This window comes from Schistocerca nitens, chromosome 1, assembly GCF_023898315.1.
Source record: "Schistocerca nitens isolate TAMUIC-IGC-003100 chromosome 1, iqSchNite1.1, whole genome shotgun sequence".
NCBI lineage: Eukaryota > Metazoa > Arthropoda > Insecta > Orthoptera > Acrididae > Schistocerca > Schistocerca nitens.
Genome location: NC_064614.1, coordinates 196,215,209 through 196,236,299, shown reverse-complemented (window position 1 = coordinate 196,236,299; position 21,091 = coordinate 196,215,209).

Below are 21,091 nucleotides of genomic sequence, written 5' to 3'. Positions count from 1 at the left end.
CTGTGTCACGCAACGGTTCGCCGTGACGGTCGCCGATGACATCCGAGAGATAACCCATTGCCGCTGCCACTGCAGACGCCGCCTGCCCGCTATTGTCTCCAGTTGCACCGCCGACCGGCCGCCTATTCCCAGGGCGCGGCGCAGCTGACTGCGCGTAACACGATTCTCCCTCCTGCACTCTGCCGCTTTCCTCTGAATAGGGAAGTAAAACGTTATCCCTCTCTCTTGTTCAGTATATGGCACATAGTTAAAAATTAATATTAACAATTATCTCAGATTATGAACTAATATCCAGGCCGCGAATGTCGCCTCTTGATCCCTTCGTCGTCACCAGGAATTGTATTGGTTCGCCAGAGAAAACTCTCTGAGGGCGTTCTTGAATAGAATGGTAAACAGTCTGCTTTTCAGCGATGCAGTCACGATTTGGAGAAGTTATCTCCTCCCCTATGGCTTACGTGCCATTAGTTGTGTATGACAGAGTCATCTTAGAGAAGCTGGACATGAGCAGAAATGATTAGCGAACAAGTTAATACAGTAAACAGAAGATTACTTAATTTGTATAGCATCACATAACGAAGCGGCTCCTAGTGTTGTATTGGACAGTGTGGCTGCTGCGGCCGTCCTCCATTGCAGCGTCAGAGGCCACTAGTAGGGGAACTAGGCCACCGTCACCCCAACTACCGTTATCCAAGTTGGCGGCGGTGACGTCATCCAAGATGGCGGCTGTGACGTAATCTGATGACATCATCTAAGACGGCGGATTTTGGCGGGAAGTTTGAATTTTGTTGGGAAGATAGGTCAATTGGGCTACTTCCACTAACCTTAACCCCCTCCCCTCCCCTCCCCCAGAAAATGGTGGGAAACTCAAATTCCATCAGCACACTGCAACACACCACAGCTACCTCTACTAACCTAAGAAATTGGCGAGAAGATAGATCAACTGGGCCACGTCCACTAATCTAAGTCATCCGACCGCCACCTCTCCTAGGGATTGAATGGAAATTTGAATATTGTTGGTAAAGAAAGGTCACGTGGGCTGTCTCTACTAACCTAAGAAAATGGTGGAAAGAAAGGGCACTTGCGCTACCTCCACTAACCTAACTCATCTGACCGCCACATCTTCCTAGGAAATGGTGGGAAGAGGACTCAACCTGCGCTGGACATATAAGTCTTTGAATTCAGCCTTTATTTAAACAATTAGAGGCAGTACCTCCATCCAGTGTGTTCACCCACTGACGTACGTTCCATGATGTAATCCAAGACGGCGATCTCGGGTGAGGGAAAATGGGGGGAAATAGTGTGTTCACCATGAGGTCTAGACCTAGTACACAATACCACCACCCGAGAGCACTGTCATCCCTCCCGTGACGTAAACCAATATGGCGGTTAGGGGTAGGGGAAAATGGCAGGGAAAGGACTCAGCACAGATACTGTGCTGGATAGGATGGACGTAGGTCTTTATTTTGCATGTAGTCTTCATTTAAACAATTGAGGCAGTGCATAAATCCAGTGTGTCCACCATGAGGTCCGGAGTCAAAATGGCCGTTCGTAGCTTGTCAGTTCAGTAAAACCTCACACGCCACCTGCTGAAGTCTGGGGAAAGGGGTCACAGCATATGGGGCGGCCAGAGCTCCCTTCTAGAGATGGGCAAAGTCGTTCATCCTTGGGAAATAGTTCACCGGTGATCGCTCTTTTTTGGGAACCAATCATTTTTACTCGTTCACCGTTCACTGTGCTTGGTATATGGTTCTTATGAAAAATTGAATATTAGTAGCGTAGGTGACTGAAGATGGAAGGCACCGAGAGGGGGCACTTGCCTCTCCCTGGAGTACAGAGTTTTTATTCATAACAGAATTCTCACACACTTGTAATTTTCGTGATTCTGCAAAACATCTCGTTTAGTGATCGCAGTGGAATAATATAAGGTGGCGCACGAAAAACCGGCCTCGAGTATAGACTGCTCGCCAATTACAAACGATTTGTGGACCGCTACGAGCAAAATAGATAAACATGAAATAACAAATAAGCTAATACAAACAACTTCGAAACAATAGATGATGATTGGTAAACGACAATGAGCAGGGCCGATTTTTCGTGCGCCACCCTGTGCCACTGAAATAATATTGTGGAAGTTATCGTATTCTCTTTACAAACTGTAACACCATACATTCGATTACGAAGCGCGGGCTTCATTCGGTTATAAGTCGGTCTACCTTCTATAACAATGAACATGCTGTTTTGCCTTGGATCAAAAAAAGAAGGAAAATGGTCACTCGTGTGTGCCGTGCCGACGTCCTTTGCATGTGTAATAACGAAAAATCTTGCCTTTTTACAAGTATTTCTTCTGCTGTTTATCGAAATAGTGAAGTAAGATGATACGCCGTTTTGTTACCTGAAGAAAAAAAAATGTTCAAATGTGTGTGAAATCTTATGGGACTTAACTGCTAAGGTCATCAGTCCCTAAACTTACACACTACTTAACCTAAATTATCCTAAGGACAAACACACGCACACCCATGTCCGAGGGAAGACTCGAACCTCCGTCGGGACCAGCCGCACAGTCCATGACTGCAGCGCCTAAGACCGCTCGGCTAATCCCGCGCGGATTACCTGAAAAGATGTATGTATTAAATACCATGTAATTTTTATATAGTTTACATAATTATAAAATACATTTTAATTACCGGTCGTGGACAATGAATAGAATACGCAAAGAACCAGGAGTTCAGAGTTCAAAAAAGGTTTGAAACAGATTTAGAATGGGTGTGCGAAGCGAACGAAACGAACAACAACAACAACTCGATACTGAACTATGAGCAGTCGGCAGTGGAACTGCGACGAGTGGCCACGCGAAGGACGAGTCCGGCCGCGCGAGACCGAGACCGAGACAGACGGGAACGGGACAGAGGCTGGAACGAGACCGACCGACGTGCCGCTGCGGGAACGGGACCGACCGTTACCCGTTCCCGGGAACTATAAGTAGAAAGCCGCGACCGAAGTGAACTACGAAAGACCGTTCCTTAGAATTCGTTCCTCGCTCGTTCCGTTCATCTTGGTGAACCGTTCCTTTGGACCCGTTCGTTTGCGAACGACTCATCTCTACTCCCTTCCCAGGTACTAGTGGCCGCGCAAAGCCGGACACAACCTATGCGAATCTAAAATGTTATGAGAACGAAGCTCACGTATGCCTTGAATGGTTTAAAGTGCCCAGTAATCGGTGTTGCCAAGCACCAAGCCAGCAAGATGAGTTCACAGATCAAGCTAAACAACTGCCTTGGCCCTCTGCTGTTCAATTTGTACATATCAGATACACCTGGAGCCACATCAAAAAAGGTTGGATATTCTGATGACTGGGCACTCGCTATCAGGAATAGAGATCTCGAAGCTTCCGAATCCGCATCAAGCAGCTGTTTATCAATTATTGGTAAATACTTCCGTCGACAGGGAGGAGACAGGGGATGTAGTATTAAAATAAGAATTTAAACGAGCTATGGACGACTTAAAATCAAACAAGGCAAAAGGCATAGATAACATTTGATCGGAATATCTAAAATCATTGGGGAAAGTGGAAACAAAACGACATTCACGATGCTGTGTAGAATATATGACACTGGAGATATACCATCAGACTTTAGGAGAAACATTATCCACACAGTTCTGAAGATAGCAAGAGCCGACAAGTGCGAGTGTTGTTGCACAATCAGCTTAACAGCTCATGCATCCTACTTGCTGACAAGAATAATATACAGGATAATGGAAAAGCAAGTTGAGGATCTTCTCGATGACGAACAGTTGGCTAAGACACCAAAGAGGTAATTCGGAAGTTGTGATTGACAATGGAAGGAAGGAGGGGGAAAATCAAGACACATTCGTAGGATTTGTCGACCCAAGCGATCCACAATGAAAAATGGTGCAAGATGTTCGAAATTTTAAGAAAAACTGGGCTAGACTATAGGGAAATACGGGTAATATACAACATTTACAATGAAGAGCCAAAGAAACTGATGCACCTGACGAATATCGTCTACCGCCCTCGCGAGCAAGCGTGGCATGGACTCGACTAATGTCTGAAGTACTGGTTCAAATGGCTCTGAGCACTATGGGACTTAATATCTGAGGTCATCAGTCCCCTAGACTTAGAACTACTTAAACCTAACCAACCGAAGGACATCACACACATCCATGCCCGAGGCTGGATTCGAACCTGCGATCGTAGCAGCAGCACGATTCCGGACTGAAGTGCCTAGAACCGCTCGGTCACAACGGCTGGCCTAAAAGCGTATTGATCCACCTTTGGCACACAATGCGGTAGTGACGTTGCGTGGTATGAGTTTGACTCCTTGGTAAGTTATCAGAGTTATGTGACACCGGACTCCAACATAAAGATCACGCCATTCTCGCAAATTAAGCGCTTGTGGTTTGTGGGTGCTGAGTTGGCGTCCGATAGCATCGCGGACGTCCTCCGTTTGTTTCAGATTTGGTGAAATTAGTGGCCAATGCATCAACGTGAGTTCACTTTCACGCCCCTCAACCCACTGTAGCACGGTTTTGGCCTTGTGACACAGCCATCCCACTGAACGATGCCTCGCTGTCAGGGAAGACATTAAGCATGGACGGATGCAGTGGTTCCGCAATAATGCACGCGTTGTTAGCATGTCATTGTGTCATCGATTACTGCCAGAGGCCCCATGAAAGCCCAGGTGAATGTCCGCATAGCATAACGATATTGCCTCCGACCGAACTGCGTCCGTGACACAGCGCATGTTCCAAGCAACCATTCGCCTGGATGACGGCGTATACAGATACGACCATCGGCGTGGTGTAAAAAGAAACGTGATTCATCCGACCAGTTGACACTTTTCCATGAATCCACAGTCGTATCTCGATGAGACCGTGCCCACTGCAACAGTGTTAGGGGCGATCAAAATGTTTCCGCTTGAGGGCGTTGCTGCAGCGTCTATGCAAAGTAGCGCGATTTCGATGCGGTTATATAAGCACAAACATGTAGGCAAGGGTTTAGTGTGGCTTTCGTGTCTTTCCGACGTTTTATTTATTTTTATTTAGCTATGGCATCTACAGAGTAAAATTGTACACATACTATTAATTAATATAATAAACGAATTACAAATATTTTACTAAACGATTGATTGCAAACAACAATATGCGAAAGATTAGAGAGACAGCCACTGCAGCTATTACAAGTTCACATCTAAGCAGGTCACCCACTGAACAGCACGTGGAGTAGCATTCATGATATCCCTCCACTCTCCTTCAAACATTCGAAGATCAGGTGAGGGATTGTTTGTTCTTCTGCACTACAGTCGCATCGTGGTTCATCAGTGAGTTTCCATTTGTGGAGAATGGCCTTAAACCTGCCGTGGTTAGTCCTCACACGATTAAGTCTGTACCAAGTTCTTCTGGTCATTTGCATCCCTTCCACCGGTACCGAAGAATCAAAATCAGTGATGAGAGGATGGTGATTATTCAGCGACTAGTATTTCCTCCATTCCCTTCCTATGTCGTACCTTTCTGGGAATTTGAGGACTTCGTCTTCCCATATAGGTTTCCTGGATTTTATGCGGGTAGTTGGTAGAGGGTCCAATATTTTTCAGACAGGTATCTCTTCAAAGACAGAGGGGTCATTAATTTTCTTCTATTCTCGGATAGCTGCTTGTTGCCCTCTGAGGGAGGAAGGAGCTATATTGCAAAGGGCATGAAGCCAGGGAAGTGGAGTTGATTGCAGAGTTCCTGAGACAATCCTCATGGTGGTATTAAGCTGGACATCTATTTTCTTCGTGTGCCTGCTCTTGTACCAGACTGGGGCGCAGTATTCTGCCACCGAGTAAACATGAGATTGTGCTGCGGTGCGTAGGGTGTTAGCTTGAGCTCCCCAGGAGGTTCCAGTCAGCTTTCTTAATGTTATTTCGATTTTTTATCTTTTGACTGGTTATTTCTAGGTGTTTTTTATAGGTTAGTGACCGGTCAAGACTGATTCCTAGATAATTTGGATGGCTGTTGTGCGTCAATTGCTCATTTCAGAATGTTGCTTCTAACTCTCGTCTTACCTCATGATTGTTCAGGTGGAATACGGTTACCTCAGTTTTATTTGGATTTGGTCAGAGCCTCCATTTCGTATAATACTGGTTAAGAAGTTGAAGGTCAGTTGACAGAGTAGCTTCCCCCTCTTCGAATGTCTCGCTCTGAGTGGCTATTGCAATGTCATCTGCATGACAGAATTTTTGCTATTTAGTTGCTGGCATGTCACTCGTGTATAGGTTGAAGAGAAGGGGAGCCAACACTGATCCCTGTGGGAGCCCATCTTTCCGACTTTCTTGTGGTAAATGCATAAACGTGAATTATGGCGACATTATTACCAAATGCGTCCAAACAGGACCAATGTGCTGTTATTATTTTCTTGGTTGCTGAAGGATAAAAACTACTAAATCTCCAAAGGAGAATGAAAAATGTGTACCGGGTAATATGCCAGACGAAAATTACCGTTATGGAATGGTGCACATAGTACCATGCTGCTGTTTCATGATAACGCATGTCTACATTTCGCAAATGTCGTAACGCAGAAGTTACGCCAACGCAAATGGGAGATGTTTCGAGCGCCCGCCCTACAGTCTTGTGTCTCCCAGTGCGATTATCACACATTCGGCCCCTTAAAAAAGATATTGAAGGGTCAGAGATATCTGTTAGACGAGGGTGTGCAGCAGGCAGTTGCAAAGTTCTCCACGCAGCAGGACACGGTGTGTTACCTAGCAAACGGGTATCTTCAACCTGGTGTACCGATAGGATGATTGCTTCAATGCTCACGGTGATTTTACCTGATTGGCACACCGATTCTGGACTACACAGCCTTCGAACGGAAACGTTTTGATCGCCACATATAACTGACAATGTCGTTGAGTCAACATGGAAATACGAAGGGGTCGCATGCTGTGGAGCCCCATCTTCAGCAATGTGCGCTGAACGATGTGCTTCGAAACTTTTGTGCCTGCACCGGCACTGTATTCTGTCGTAAGATCCGCCACAGTTTAGCGCCTGAGCCGCTTTACAGATTGGGTAACGCTGCGACCTTCATATTCTGTGATGAGGCGCGAGCGTACGACAAATTCTCGGCTACTCTTGGTATTACTGTTCTCCAACAACTTTCAGTAGACGATGATGACAGTAGCAAGAGAACAACCGACGAGCTTCGCCGCTTCCGGCAGACGCGTTCCCAGGCGCCAGACAGTAACAATCCGCACTTGTAGTCAAAGTCACTTGTGCCTATGGTATTCCCCATTTGCGCCCGTATCGTGGCTATAATCGTTTCCCATTCGTCCCTGCTCTGCATGTGTACAGTACTTTCCTTGCCGTGTAACATGTCTACAGTGCCATCGGGCAGCTTTCAGTCTTTTATTGAGCAGTGGTCACACTGTTTTGGCTCCTCAGCATACATTTTCTGTGATTTCCCATAACTCGCTACAAACAACTGCCTGTATGATTCTTTCGACAGACGTGGTGCATTGGTTAAGAATCTGTGTAATCTATCTTTCTAATCTATCTTTCCCATGCTCGTAGCATGTTCTCAGAATGCTAATTCATGAAATTTATTCGCAGTAGCCTATACAGGTTGTAAATTTTAAGTTGACAAATCAGAATAACTCGAAAAATAAGCTTCACACGAAAAAATGTGTAGAATCCAAAGATGATTATTTTCGAAGGGGACATCTGCCGGTGCTAAAATTAGCCAGCAACCTCAGCCCCATGGGGGTGGGCCGGGAGACAACTTTAAAATTTCAAGTGGAAACCCCCATTGTTAATTGCAGAATCAGATTTTACATTTTGTCTTAAACATCTGTTTTGATTCTTGGTAGTTGGCACTGTAATTCAAGAAAATTCTCATTTTTGCGTGGAAAATGGTTAAGGATAAATACAAAATACTTATTTACTTCGTAAATTTTGATTCGCTAAAACTCTCCCTCTCTCCCCATAGTGTGGGGTTTGAGGGAGAGGAATTTGAGTTTTAGAAATGTTGACCCACATATTAATTTTTTCCGCAGATTCGGATAAGTTTTGTTTGTTTCGTGGTCATGATGCCACACAACTTTGAACTATCAAACACATCATCTGACTAGCTAGCTAACTAACTAACACAAACATCCTACTTACTTACGAGTGAAATCATTGACTAACAGGCGCCGGCCGGTGTGGCCGAGCGGTTCTAGGCGCTTCAGTCCGGAACCGCGCGACCGCTACAGTCGCAGGTTCGAATCTTGCCTCAGGCTTGGATGAGTGTGATGTCCGCAGGTTAGTTAGGTTTAAGTAGTTCTAAGTTCAAGGGGACTGATGACCTCAGATGTTAAGTCCCATAGTGCTCAGAGCCATTTGAACCATTAACTAACAGAGTTAACAAAATAAAAGACTAACTGAGGAAAAGATTTTCTTGAATTACAGCGTCAACTACCGCGAATCAAAACAAATGTTTAAGACTAAATGTACGTAGTTTTTTATGTAGAATCTGATTCTGCAATAAAAAATGGGGGTTTCCACTTGAAATTTTAAAGTTGCCTCCCGGCCCACCCCCAGGCGGCTGGGGTTGCTGGCTAATTTTAGCACCGGCAGATATCCCCCTCGAAAATAATCATCTTTGGATTCTACACATTTTATCGCGTGAAGCTTATTTTTCGAGTTATTCTGGTTTGTCACCTTAAAATTTACACCCTGTATATGGGAATTACGACAGTGAAAATTTGTGCCGGATCGGGAATCGAACTCGGTTTTATTGCGTTACACGAGCGGTCGCCTCAACCGGTTTCGCTCTCCGTGCACCACGCACGGCCAGACCTAAGCTTCCATCTGTCGTCGCTCGTGCGTCCAAGCGTGCACCAGTACACGCGTTAGGTAGTTCGTGTTCAGGGTAGGACATTTCAATTGAAAGTCTCTGCTTGGTATCAGCGGATAAATACGATACTGAAGTGGCTGTGTTGTTAAGAAAAACGATGAATGTCTGGCCGTGTGTCGTACACGGGTAGTCAAAGCGATTAAGGCGACAGCTCGCGTAAAGCTCGGAATCCAGCTTCTAGTCCCGGTCCGGCACAATTTTCAGTGTTGTCATGTCTTATGCAGCTGATGGCTGTTCATGTTAGCAACTGTGAATACATTTCATGTATTTCATAACGTCTGTAGTCGCTGAAGTGCCTGTTCCTTCGGACATGCGTGCATCTCGGAATTAACACTGCATCGTTCTTCTTAACAAGTCAAGCACTGAAATATCGTAGAGAGCTAATTATTAAATCCAGATTTCAATCGAGAGAGTAATTTTATGCGCTTCTTTTGCGAGATAACTGACCGCTATAGTCATTGAGACCAACGTAATCCTCAGAGCGATTTTTTTGAAAACGTTCGGAAGTGCACAGGAGCTGGAATACCCTTTTTGCTGGTAACCTCAGTGGTAATTTACAGCCGGTTTCCAAAATGCTATGATAATGTTGGTCTTACGGTGCTCAACGAGAAGGTCATAAGAACCCTCGAAGGATATCAACGCATACACTATGTGAAAAGAACACTGCCTTTCCTCACAAGCTATCTTTTTGTGACAATTCATGCGGTGTTGAGAAAATCGACTCGTAAGCTCCAAGCAGGCAGAAAAAGCAAACCTCTACACCATGGGGCTCCTGGAAACTCCATAAATAGCTAACTCCAAGATCAGGTCCCAAAGGCGCGGCTGTCTGTCCTGTCAGACCCAAAAGAAAGTAAAATCCTTATCCCAATTTAAATTCAGATTGCGTAATTGCTTCTCGAAAGCCTCGTTCAACAGGCACTGTAATAACCTGTTACACGCTGGACCTGCGGCGAGCGGACAGGGATTAAATTATATGTACGACCAACCAGCTGTTTGTTTACTGTGGTTTTTCTAAATCACTTTAGGCAAATGCCCTGATGTTTCCTTTGACAACCGCACACTAAGTTTCCTTCCATGAAAAGCACTTTCCTGAAATATAGTTTCGTGCTAGACTGCACTGAGAAGCATAAAGAATACGGTCATTACTATATACTATGAGTTCTTTGAACGTGTGTGAACGCGCTGTCCATCCATTTGTTAGTGAATGCATTTCCTGTGCTTTCATTCGCTGATTTCGAGGTAATTGATGCCTGTTGCGTGGTCTACATGCATTGCTATTCAGCAGTCCATTAAGTGTGCTCAGTTATTTTTCATTTTCTTTTCTGTTGTGTTAAATGTTGTGCAGCAGTGTTTGTAAATGAGTACATATACACTTTGGAAGAGAATTGTTTGGTGTTTCAATTTGTACAGTTACGTAATGTCCTTCCCATAGGTCAGTCAGTTAATTTCGACCGTAATCAGCTGACTACCGTTAAAGAAATGGATAAAAGGCCTGTTTAGCTGTGGAATTAACTTCAGCGAGTACGTCCACCCTAACGAATATACAATGCTCCGTGCTGCGGCTCGCCTTGGTGCCATTGATAGGTTGCCGTCGTGTGCTGGGATTGTCACCTCTCGTTTTCTTACTCTGTTCACTGACGCCACTATGTTTGCTCACTTTGTCTGTCCGTCAGTGGCAGCAGCAGCGCTTATCGATAACAAGTACTGTGGTACTATCTTTGGAGCGACGTCTAGTATTTCCGGGTCGTCGTGTGTCAGGCAGTTCGCGTAGTACAGAGGAGCAGTGAGGTCCGCACAGCGCCAGTACTCGCCGGGACAGCTGGCGATACACGCACTGCCCGATGGAAGGATGTGGTCGCGAGAGTTCACGACCACGTCGAGGTCCGGATTCAGCGAGTTTAAGTTGAAGGGTCGTTATATTCGAGTAGTGCTACCTTCACTTGCGTCTGTGTATCCGTCCGTGGTAGTGACCTCATGGCGATAATCTGTCAGTCGACGATTCATGTTACGTTATGTTAACCGGGGACCTAGAAACGCCGGAGAGGCTCCGTCCCCGCAACAGCCGCAGTGGTCCACAACCCCACGACGACTGCCGCAGTCCGCCGTCCCACACCGAACCCAGGCTTATTGTGCGGTTCGACCCCCAGTGGACCCCCCAGGGAACGTCTCACACCAGACGAGTGTAACCCCTACGTTTGCGTGGTAGAGTAATGGTGGTATACGCGTACGTGGAGAACTTGTTTGCGCAGCAATCGCCGACATAGTGTAGCTGAGGCGGAATAATGGGATTCAGCCCGCATTCGCCGAGGCAGATGGAAAACCGCCTAAAAACTATCCACAGACTGGCCGGGTCACCGGACCTCGACACAAATCCGCCGGGCGGATTCGTGCCGGGGACCAGGCGCTCCTTCCCGCCCGGAAAGTCGTGCATTAGACCGCACGGCCAACCGGGCGACGATTCATACTGCCACCTTTCCCTTGCCTGACTTGAGCGGATACGACCGTTGGTTGGTCGTTCGGTCGGTCGTCTCATCGGATGACGTGTATTTGGTCTTCCGACCGCTTCTGGGCTTTGTTTCGACTTGTGGTTCGTGCTTGTTGTTCCACAGTGACTGGTTTTAGCAGTGTTTGAGTTGTTAGTGGAATTGTTTTCACGGGTCCGTGTGTATCTAGTGCGTTTCAATGAGCAGTTATTTTAACGCTATCTGCGTACTGCATTTACGACGTCGTTCCTTCTGCCTTTCGACGTTTTAAAAGCCAGATTCTCCAGACGCGCCCTCGCCTGAATTATTACATCGTTGTACTGGTTATCAGATGTTAGGTGTATTTGGTAAGAGGGTTGGTCGGCGTTTAAACTGTCCCTATTTTGTGTTTCCAACCTGTTACGTGAGCATAACGCTTGGCTGCCTGTCTCACTGCTTACGCAGCTGTAGGGACTTTCTCAGGTCGATCCTTGGAGCACTGTCTGTGGATCACTCCCTTCTTTATTCGGTTTGATTGTGTCAATTGTTTAAAAATAATATTTCGTTTAAATTATTCCTATTGTGGCTGAGTGGTTCTAGGCGCTACAGTGTAGAACCGCGCGACCGCTACGGTCGCAGGTTCGAATCCTGCCTCGGGCATGGGTGTGTATGATGACCGTAGGTTAGATAGGTTTCAGTAGTTGTAAGTTCTAGGGGACTGATGACCTCAGATGTTAAGTCCCATAGTGCTCGGAGCCATTTTTATTCCTATTGCTTGTGGCCTTCAGCCGACAAATAATTTTGAATTCGTTCGTAATAAGACCTTCAGCCGTCAGTGTAGCTTGTGTTACAGTCAATTTTCTTAAAAATGATTTTTTTAAATTATTTCCTTAAATAAGGTGTATGTGTTTACCGTGCAACCAACGGTAACTGATTAGGCTCCGTCCACACCTTTTCCTGCTTTCCCTAAGTCCCATGTTTCATTCAAGGGCGGCAAAAAAAGAATAAAAGAAAACAGCAGCACAAAGGAGTTGTGCGACATACTCGAACGGCGGTGGGCCTGTTTCTAATCATATTTCGCGCCATTCGCATAAGAGTGGCGCTAGCAGTGCAATTATGAGGATGCAAAGCAGGCTCGCTTGGTTACCATTGAGATTGGACGTGGTGAGTTGGTTAGTCACCCTGACTTTAAGGCGACGAAGACGCCATTATCAACACCTCACTGCACTAGAACGAGGTCGTGGAAAAGGGCTACAGGAAGATGGATGTCCCTTTCACGATACTGCAGAAAGACTTGGCAGGAATGTATCCACTCTACATGACTCCTGGCAGCGGTGGTCCCGAGAATGTACGGTCGCAAGAAGACCGGGCTCCGGCGAGTCATGTGGCACTACCGAGAGGAAAGACCATCGTACTCGGCGCTTAGCTCTGGCGCATCGTTCTGCATCTGTAGCAGCCATCTGAGGAGCAGTTGGAACCACAGTGACACAACGGACTGTTACAAATCGATTACTTCAAGGAGAACTCCGAGCCAGACTCCCTGTAGCGTGCTTTGCACTGACCTCAAACCACCGCCATTTGCACCGAGCGAGGTGGCGCAGTGGTTAGACACTGGACTCGCATTCGGAAGGACGACGGTTCAATCCCGCGTCCGGCCATCCTGATTTAGGTTTTCCGTGATTTCCCTAAATCACTCCAGGCAAATGCCGGGATGGTTCCTCTCAAAGGGCACGGCCGACTTCCTTCCCCATCCTTCCCTAATCCGATGAGACCGATGACCAAGCTGTCTGGTCTTCCCCAAACCAACCAACCAACCGCCATTTGCGACTGCAATGGAGTTAAGCTTCAAATGGTTCAAATGGCTGCAAGCACTATGGGACTTAACATCTGAGTTCATCAGACCCCTAAACTTAGAACTACTTAAACCTAACTAACCTAAGGACACCACACACATCCATGCCCGAGGCAGGATTCGAACCTGTGACCGTATCAGCAGCGCGGTTCCGGGCTGAAGCGCCGAGAACCGCTCGGCCACAGCGGCCGGCTTGGAGTTAAGCGAGAGCTCACTGGAGGGCAAGGTGGAAGTCTATTGTGTCTTCTGATGAAAGCTGGTTCTGCTTTGGTGCCAGTGATGGCTGTATGCTAGTTAGGAGGCGACTTGTGGGCCTGCAACCAAACTGTCTGCATGCCAGACCCACTGGTGCTACACCTGGAGGTACGGTCCGGGGTGCGATTTCGCATAACATCAGGGGCACTTTCGTGGTTATCCTCCGCACCCCGACTGCAAATTTGTACGTTTGTGTGGTGATTCGACCTGTTGTGCTGTCATTCATGGACAGCATTCCAGGGGATGTTTGCCAACGCTTGCCCACATACCACTGTCGTAAATCGACATGTTGCCTTGGCCTGCTCGATCACCAGATCTGTCTCCAGTCGAGCACATATGGGACAACATCGGACGAAAACTGCAGCGTCATCCACAAACAGCATTAACTGTCCCTGTATTGACCGACTAAGTGCAACAAGCATGGAACTCCGTCCCACAATCTGACATCCGGCACCTGTACAACACATTGCACGCACGCTTGCATTGTGGTACATTATTAATGTCCCAGCATTTCACATTTTCAATAGCTTACCTCGCTCTTACATTAACCTGTGGTGTTGTAATGTTAATCACTTAAATATCTTACCTAGACAAAAGTGATCCAAAAATTTCATTACTCTGCATTCATTACTTTTTGGTGTTGCGACTTTTTTCGTCAGTTTATTTTATAGAGCCAGTAGAAGTGATTGCGCCTCGTTTTAATCCAGATTGAGTATTTTGTGCATAGCTATACAGGGTGTACATAAAGTCCGGGAACACTTTCAATTATTTAATGCACAAGAACTAAACATTGTACAGATATCATACATATTGCATTTTGAAGAGAAACTGTGATTTTTTTTTTTTTTTTTTTTTTTTTGCAAACATTCGATATGTGAACCACGACTGACAAAGCAGACGTCAATTCGGTAATCGAATTCTTGCCACAGAAGTCCCATATGGCATCATCGACTATGGCAGTCGCTTCCCGGATTCTCTCCCGGAGCTCTGCTACATTACATGGTAGAGGCGGTACATACAAAAAAAAAAAAAAAAAAAAAAGTTTCAAATGGCTCTGAACATTATGGGACTTAAAACCTGAGGTCATCAGTCTCCTTGAACTTAGAACTACTTAAACCTAACTAACCTAAGGACATCACACACATCCATGTCCGAGGCAGGATTCGAACCTGCGACCGTCGCGGTCTCGCGGTTCCAGACTGTAGCGCCTAGAACCGCTCGGCCACCCCGGCTGGCACGGCACATACAACAGATCTTTAATGTGTCCCCACAGAAAAAGGTCACACGCAGTAAGTGAGATCCGGTGATCGGGGAGGCCATTTCATGACCTCCAACCCACAGAAAGCTCGCTCCGCACCTGAACTCGCCGTGTTTGCGACTAGCGCCGACTATCGGAAAATTACCAAACTACGCTGTGGCGGTATACACGAAAAAAAAAAAAAAATACCTTTCAGGGTTTCTCTTCAAAATGACGTATGTATGATATCTGATGATATCTGTACAATGTTTGGTTCTTGTGCAACAAGTAGTTGAAAGTGTTCCAGGACTTCATGAACACCCTGTATTTACATATGCAAAGTCGTTTGGCTCCCAGCTGGCGCAGGATAGGCGGCCGAAGTGGCCGAGCGGTTCTAGGCGCTATAGTCTGGAACCGCGGGACTGCTACGGTCGCAGGTTCGAATCCTGCCTCGGGCATGGATGTGTGTGATGTCCTTAGGTTAGTTAGGTTTAAGTAGTTCTAAGTTATGGGGGATTGATGACCTCAGATGTTAAGTCCCATAGTGTTCAGAGCCATTTGAATCATTTTTTTTGGCGCAGGATACACATAACGTCGTTTACGCCGTTGAACGCGACTATAGTTCGTAACCAGACCTTCAGCTGCCGTTTCCTTAACGCCCATTGTTTGGCAGCGACCAAATGTTGCGTTATTTCTGCTTTTTGGTCAGGACGGCGCCGAGGCCACTTACGGGAGCAGACAGCACCGCCCTCTCGCCCCATCCCTCCCTCTCATTCAGCGGGCACCCTCGTATCGCGCTTCTCGTGAGTATCGTCGGGCCCCACTAATATGGACCTTAGTTATCAGCCACGTAGTCCAAAATGGCCTCCAGCAATTCGTGCAGCTGGTCAAACTGTCGGAGACTTCCGGCTCGTCTATGAAGAAATTCGCATGCCATGATTTTCATTTTCGCGTGTAATACCGCAGATATAGTGACGAGACTTAAAAAATCTTTCATTACCACAATCGCAGCTAATGAAAAGCACAGTATTCCCACATCGGTCCTTTTCTCTCTTTAATATTACACTACTGGCCATTAAAATTGCTAAACCACATGCTACAGACGCGAAATTTAACCGACAGGAAGAAGATGCTGTCATATGCATATGTTTAGCTTTTCAGAGCATTCACAAAAGGTTGGAGCCGGTGGCGACACCAACAACGTGCTGACATGAGTAAATTTTCCAACCGATTTCTCATACACAAACAGCATCTGACCGGCGTTGTCTGGTGAAATGTTGTTCTGATGCCTCGTGTAAGGAGGAGAAATGCTTACCATCACGTTTCCGACTTTGATAAAGGTCGGATTGTAGCCTATCACGATTGCGGTTTATCGTATTGCGACAATGCTGCTCGCGTTGGTCGAGATCTAATGACTGTCAGCACAATATGGAATCGGTGATTTCAGGAGGGTAATACGGAACGCCGTGCTGGATCCCAACGGCCTCGCATCACTAGCAGTCGAGATGACAGGCATCTTATCCGCATGGCTGTAACGGATCGTGCAGCCACGTCTCGATCCCTGAGTCAACAGATGGGGACGTTTGCAAGACAACATCCATCTGCACGAACAGTTCGACGACGTTTGCAGCAGCATGGACTATCAGCTCGGAGACCATGGCTGCGGTTACCCTTGACGCTGCATCATAGACAAGAGCGCCTGCGATGGTGTACTCAACGACGAACCTGGGTGCACGAATGGCAAAACGTCATTTTTGCGGATGAATCCAGGTTCTGTTTACAGTATCATGATTCTCGCATCCGTGTTTGGCGACATCGCGGTGAACACACATTCGAAGCGTGTATTCGTCATCGCCATACTGGCGTATCACCCGGCGTGATGGTACGCGGTGCCATTGGCTACATGTCTCGGTCACCTCTTGTTCGCATTTACGGCACTTTGAACAGTGAACGTCACATTTCAGATGTGTTACGACCCGTGGCTCTACCCTTCATTCGATTCCTGCCAAACCATACATTTCAGCAGGATAATGCACGGCCGCATGATGCAGGTCCTGTACGGTCCTTTCTGGATACAGAAAATGTTCGACTGCTGGCCTGGCCTGCAAATTCTCCAGATCTCTCACCAATTGAAAACGTCTGGTCAATGGTGGCCGATCAACTGGCTCGTCACAATACGCCAGTCACTACTCTTCATGAACTGTGGTATCGTGTTGAAGCTGCATGGGCAGCTGTACCTGTACACGCCATCCAAGCTCTGTTTGACTCAATGCCCAGGAGTATCAAGGCCGTTATTACGGCCAGAGGTGGTTGTTCTGGGTACTGATTTCTCAGGATCTATGCACCCAAATTGCGTGAAAATGTAATTACATGTCAGTTCTAGTATAATATATTTGTCCAATGAATACCCGTTTATCATCTGCATTTCTACTTGGTGTAGAAATTTTAATGGCTAGTAGTGTAGTTCTGAAAAGTTCTGTTTTATATTTTAATCGCTCTGAAAGTTGTGTCTGATGTATGCCACATATACCTCGAGAAGCGTAAGTGTAATTCTCGTTATAAAAGAAACCTTCGATCGTACAAGAATTTCTTACATCGGATTCTTAATACAGCTCATCGTTGGGTTTGGACTCCGCACACAGCGAAAGTCTGGAAGACCAAGAACGGAGCGCTCGGATAAAACAGGTGTAAGACAGAGATATGGATAAAAAAGGTGTGAGACAGGGGTGTAGTCGTTCACTCCTACTATTAAGTGTATACATCGAAGAAACAATGACATAAATAAAAGATGGTTTCAAGATTGGAACTGAAACTAACGATGAAAGGATGTGAATGTTAAGATCCGCTGATGACATTGATATCCTCTGTGAAACTGAAGAAGAATTGCAGGATGTGTTGAGTAGAATGAACGGTGTAATCCGTACAGAATATGGATTGAAAATAAATCGAAGAAAGACGAAAGCAATGAGAAATAGCAGAAATGAGAACAGCGAAAATCTTAACATCAGGATTGGTGATTACGAGGCAGATAATTGTGCTACCTAGGCAGTAAAATAACCCTTGACGGACGGAGCGAGGAGGATATAAAAAGCAGAATAGCACTGCCGAAAAAGGCATTCCTGGCCACGAGAAGTTCGCTAGTATCAAACATAGCTCTTAACCTGAGGAAGAACTTTCTGAAAATGTACGTTTGGAGCACAGCATCGCAAGGTAGTGAGACATGAACTGTGGGAAAGTCAGATCAGAAGAGAATTTAAGCATTTGAAGAGTGGTTCTACAGATGAATGTTGACAATTAGGTGAACTGATAAGGTAAGGATGGTTCAAATGGCTCTGAGCGCTATGGGACTTAACATCTGAGGTCATCAGTCCCCTAGACTTAGAACTACTTAAACATACCGACATCACACACATCCATGCCCGAGGCAGGATTCGAAGCTGCGACCGTAGCGGTCGCGCGGTTCCAGACTGAAGCGCCTAGAACCGCTCGGCCACATCGGCCGGCCGATAAGGTAAGGAATGAGGAGGTTCTCCGCAGAGTCGACGAGGAAAGGTATACATGGAAAACGCTGCCAAGAAGAAGGGACAGGACGACAGAACATCTGTTAAGGCGTCTGGGCATAGCTTGCATGGTACTAGAGTCAGCAGTAGAGTGTGGAAACTGCAGAGGAAGACAGAGAATGGAATGCATCCACCAAATAATTGAAGACGTAGGATGCAATTGGTCGTCTGAGATGAAAATGCTGGCACAGGAGATGAATTTGTGGTGTGCCGCATCAAACCAATAAGAAGACCGATGACCAAAAAAAGCATCGCCAGAGTGAGAATAACAAGATTGGATGTATAAGAGACTGTTATTTGTGGGTCGTCTAACTATGGAAAAGTGGCGTGACAGTGAGAGGTCTTGAAAGCTATTAGCTCTAATCACTGGCATAAACCACTTTACAATTAACAGAGAGCAAAGTTTTATAAAACTCAGATCAAATTACAAAATGTCTAACATTGTGGGGAGGTATCAAAAAGCGTGGAGGACTGAACGGAGAAAGCGTAACAAGATCTGTTCATACGGACAGCTTACGAAATCGCAGTTAACGATATAACAAGATGTCACAAGTTGTAACCAAATCAAGCATCACGAGTTTTGTGGCAAAGGAAGCTAATACGAGCAGCTCAGAATGCAGACCTCGTTATCGCAATTTGTGGCACTTAAATTTCTCCAGATCATCTAGCACGTGGCAATCAGCACAAGATGGCCCTAAGATACGAACCCCCTCTCAACTACGGCCCTGAGACGACTGCCCAGAATCTACGTTCACAGCCACCCACTCTGTGCTTTCAAAAACTCTGCGTGGAGGGGACAACTCAATGCTGTTGCCAATGTGATGGACAATAATATCCCTTATTTTACGAAAGAAACAGGCGAAACTGGAACAAACTTCCCACTCTTGACACACAAAACTTGCAGTAACAATCAGAACGTTGGTAACAACCAGGAGAAGTGTTTCCCTGGTTCGTGAGGCCCTTCGCCTCAAGCACAGTGCACTCAGTTAGACTGGATAGCAAACATTGTGGAGTGAAACCAAGCGCCATTCTCACGTTTGCCAGGTAGTGCTGCTGTGTCTAGGCCTTTGATGTTCGGGCAGAAGAGGCAGAAATGCCCACAATAGCACGAAACACCCAGCAGCACCACTTCTACAGGAACTGCCCAAGCCCCTGAGGAGGGACGTGTCTCATAATGAAATTCACAGACTGCCTTCTGTCGACAATGGAACCCTAGGACCACGCTGATAGTGTCACTCTATTTGGTATGCCTTAGTCTGATCCTTGAATTGTCTTACACACCCAGATACATGGGTCTTAGTTTGATTCTGAAAGATGTTGGAACTGACACAGGTCCAGTAGCCACAAAATATTAACCATTAAATAGTGGCAGAGAATGAAAATCGTCACATAGTGATATACACTACTGGCCATTTAAATTGCTACACCATGAAGATGACGTGCTACAGACGCGAACTTTAACCGACAGGAAGAAGATGCTGTGATATGCAAATGATTAGCTTTTCAGAGCATTCACAAAAGGTTGGCGCCGGTGGCGACACGAACAACGTGCTGACATGAGGAAAGTTTCCAACCGATTTCTCATACACAAACAGCAGTTGACCGGCGGTGCCTGGTGAAATGTTGTTGTGATGCCTCGTGTAAGGGGAGAAATGCGTACCATCACGTTTCCGACTTTGATAAAGCTCGGATTGTAGTCTATCGCGATTGCGGTTTATCGTATCGCAACATTGCTGCTCGCGTTCGTCAAGATCCAATGACTGTTAGCAGAATATGGAATCGGTGGGTTCAGGAGGGTAATACGGAACGCCGTGTTCGATCCCAACGCCTCGTATCACTAGCAGTCGAGATAGGCATCTTATCCGCATGGCTGTAACGCATCGTGCAGCCACGTCTCGATCCCTGAGTCAACAGATGGAGACGTTTGCAAGACAACAACCTCCTGCACGAACAGTTCGATGACGTTTGCAGCAGCATGGACTATCAGCTCGGAGACCATGGCTGCGGTTACCCTCGACGCTGCATCAAAGACAGGAGCGCCTGCGATGGTGTACTCAACGACGAACCTGGGTGCACGAATGGCAAAACGTCATTTTTTCGGATGAATCCAGGCTATGTTTACTCATGATGGTCGCATCCGTGTTTGGCGACATCGCAGTGAACGCACATTGGAAGCGTGTATTCGTCATCGCCATACTGAGGTATCACCCGGCGTGATGGTATGGGATGCCACTGGTTACACGTCTCGGTCACTTCTTGTTCGCATTGACGGCACTTTGAACAGTGGACGTTATACATTTCAGATGTGTTACGACCCATGGCTCTACCCTTCATTCGATCCCTGCGAAACCCTACATTTTAGCAGGATAATTTACGACCGCATGTTGCAGGTCCTGTACGGGCCTTTCTGGATACAGAAAATGTTCGACTGCTACCCTGGCCAGCTCATTCTCCAGATCTCTCACCAATTGAAAACGTCTGGTCAATGGTGGCCGAGCAACTGGCTCGTCACAATACGCCAGTCACTACTCTTGATGAACTGCGGTATTGAAGCTGCATGGGCAGCTGTACCTGTAGACGCCATCGTAGCTCTGTTTGACTCAATGCCTAGGCGTATCAAGGCCGTTATTACGGCCAGAGGTGGTTGGTCTGGTTACTAATTTCTCAGGATCTATGTACCCAAATTGCGTGAAAATGTGATCACATTTCAGTTCTAGTATAATATATTTGTCCAATGAATACCCGTTTATCATCTGCATTTCTTCTTTGTGTAGCAATTTAATGGACAGTAGTGTATTACAGTAATGGCACGACTGTCTACAGCCATTCATG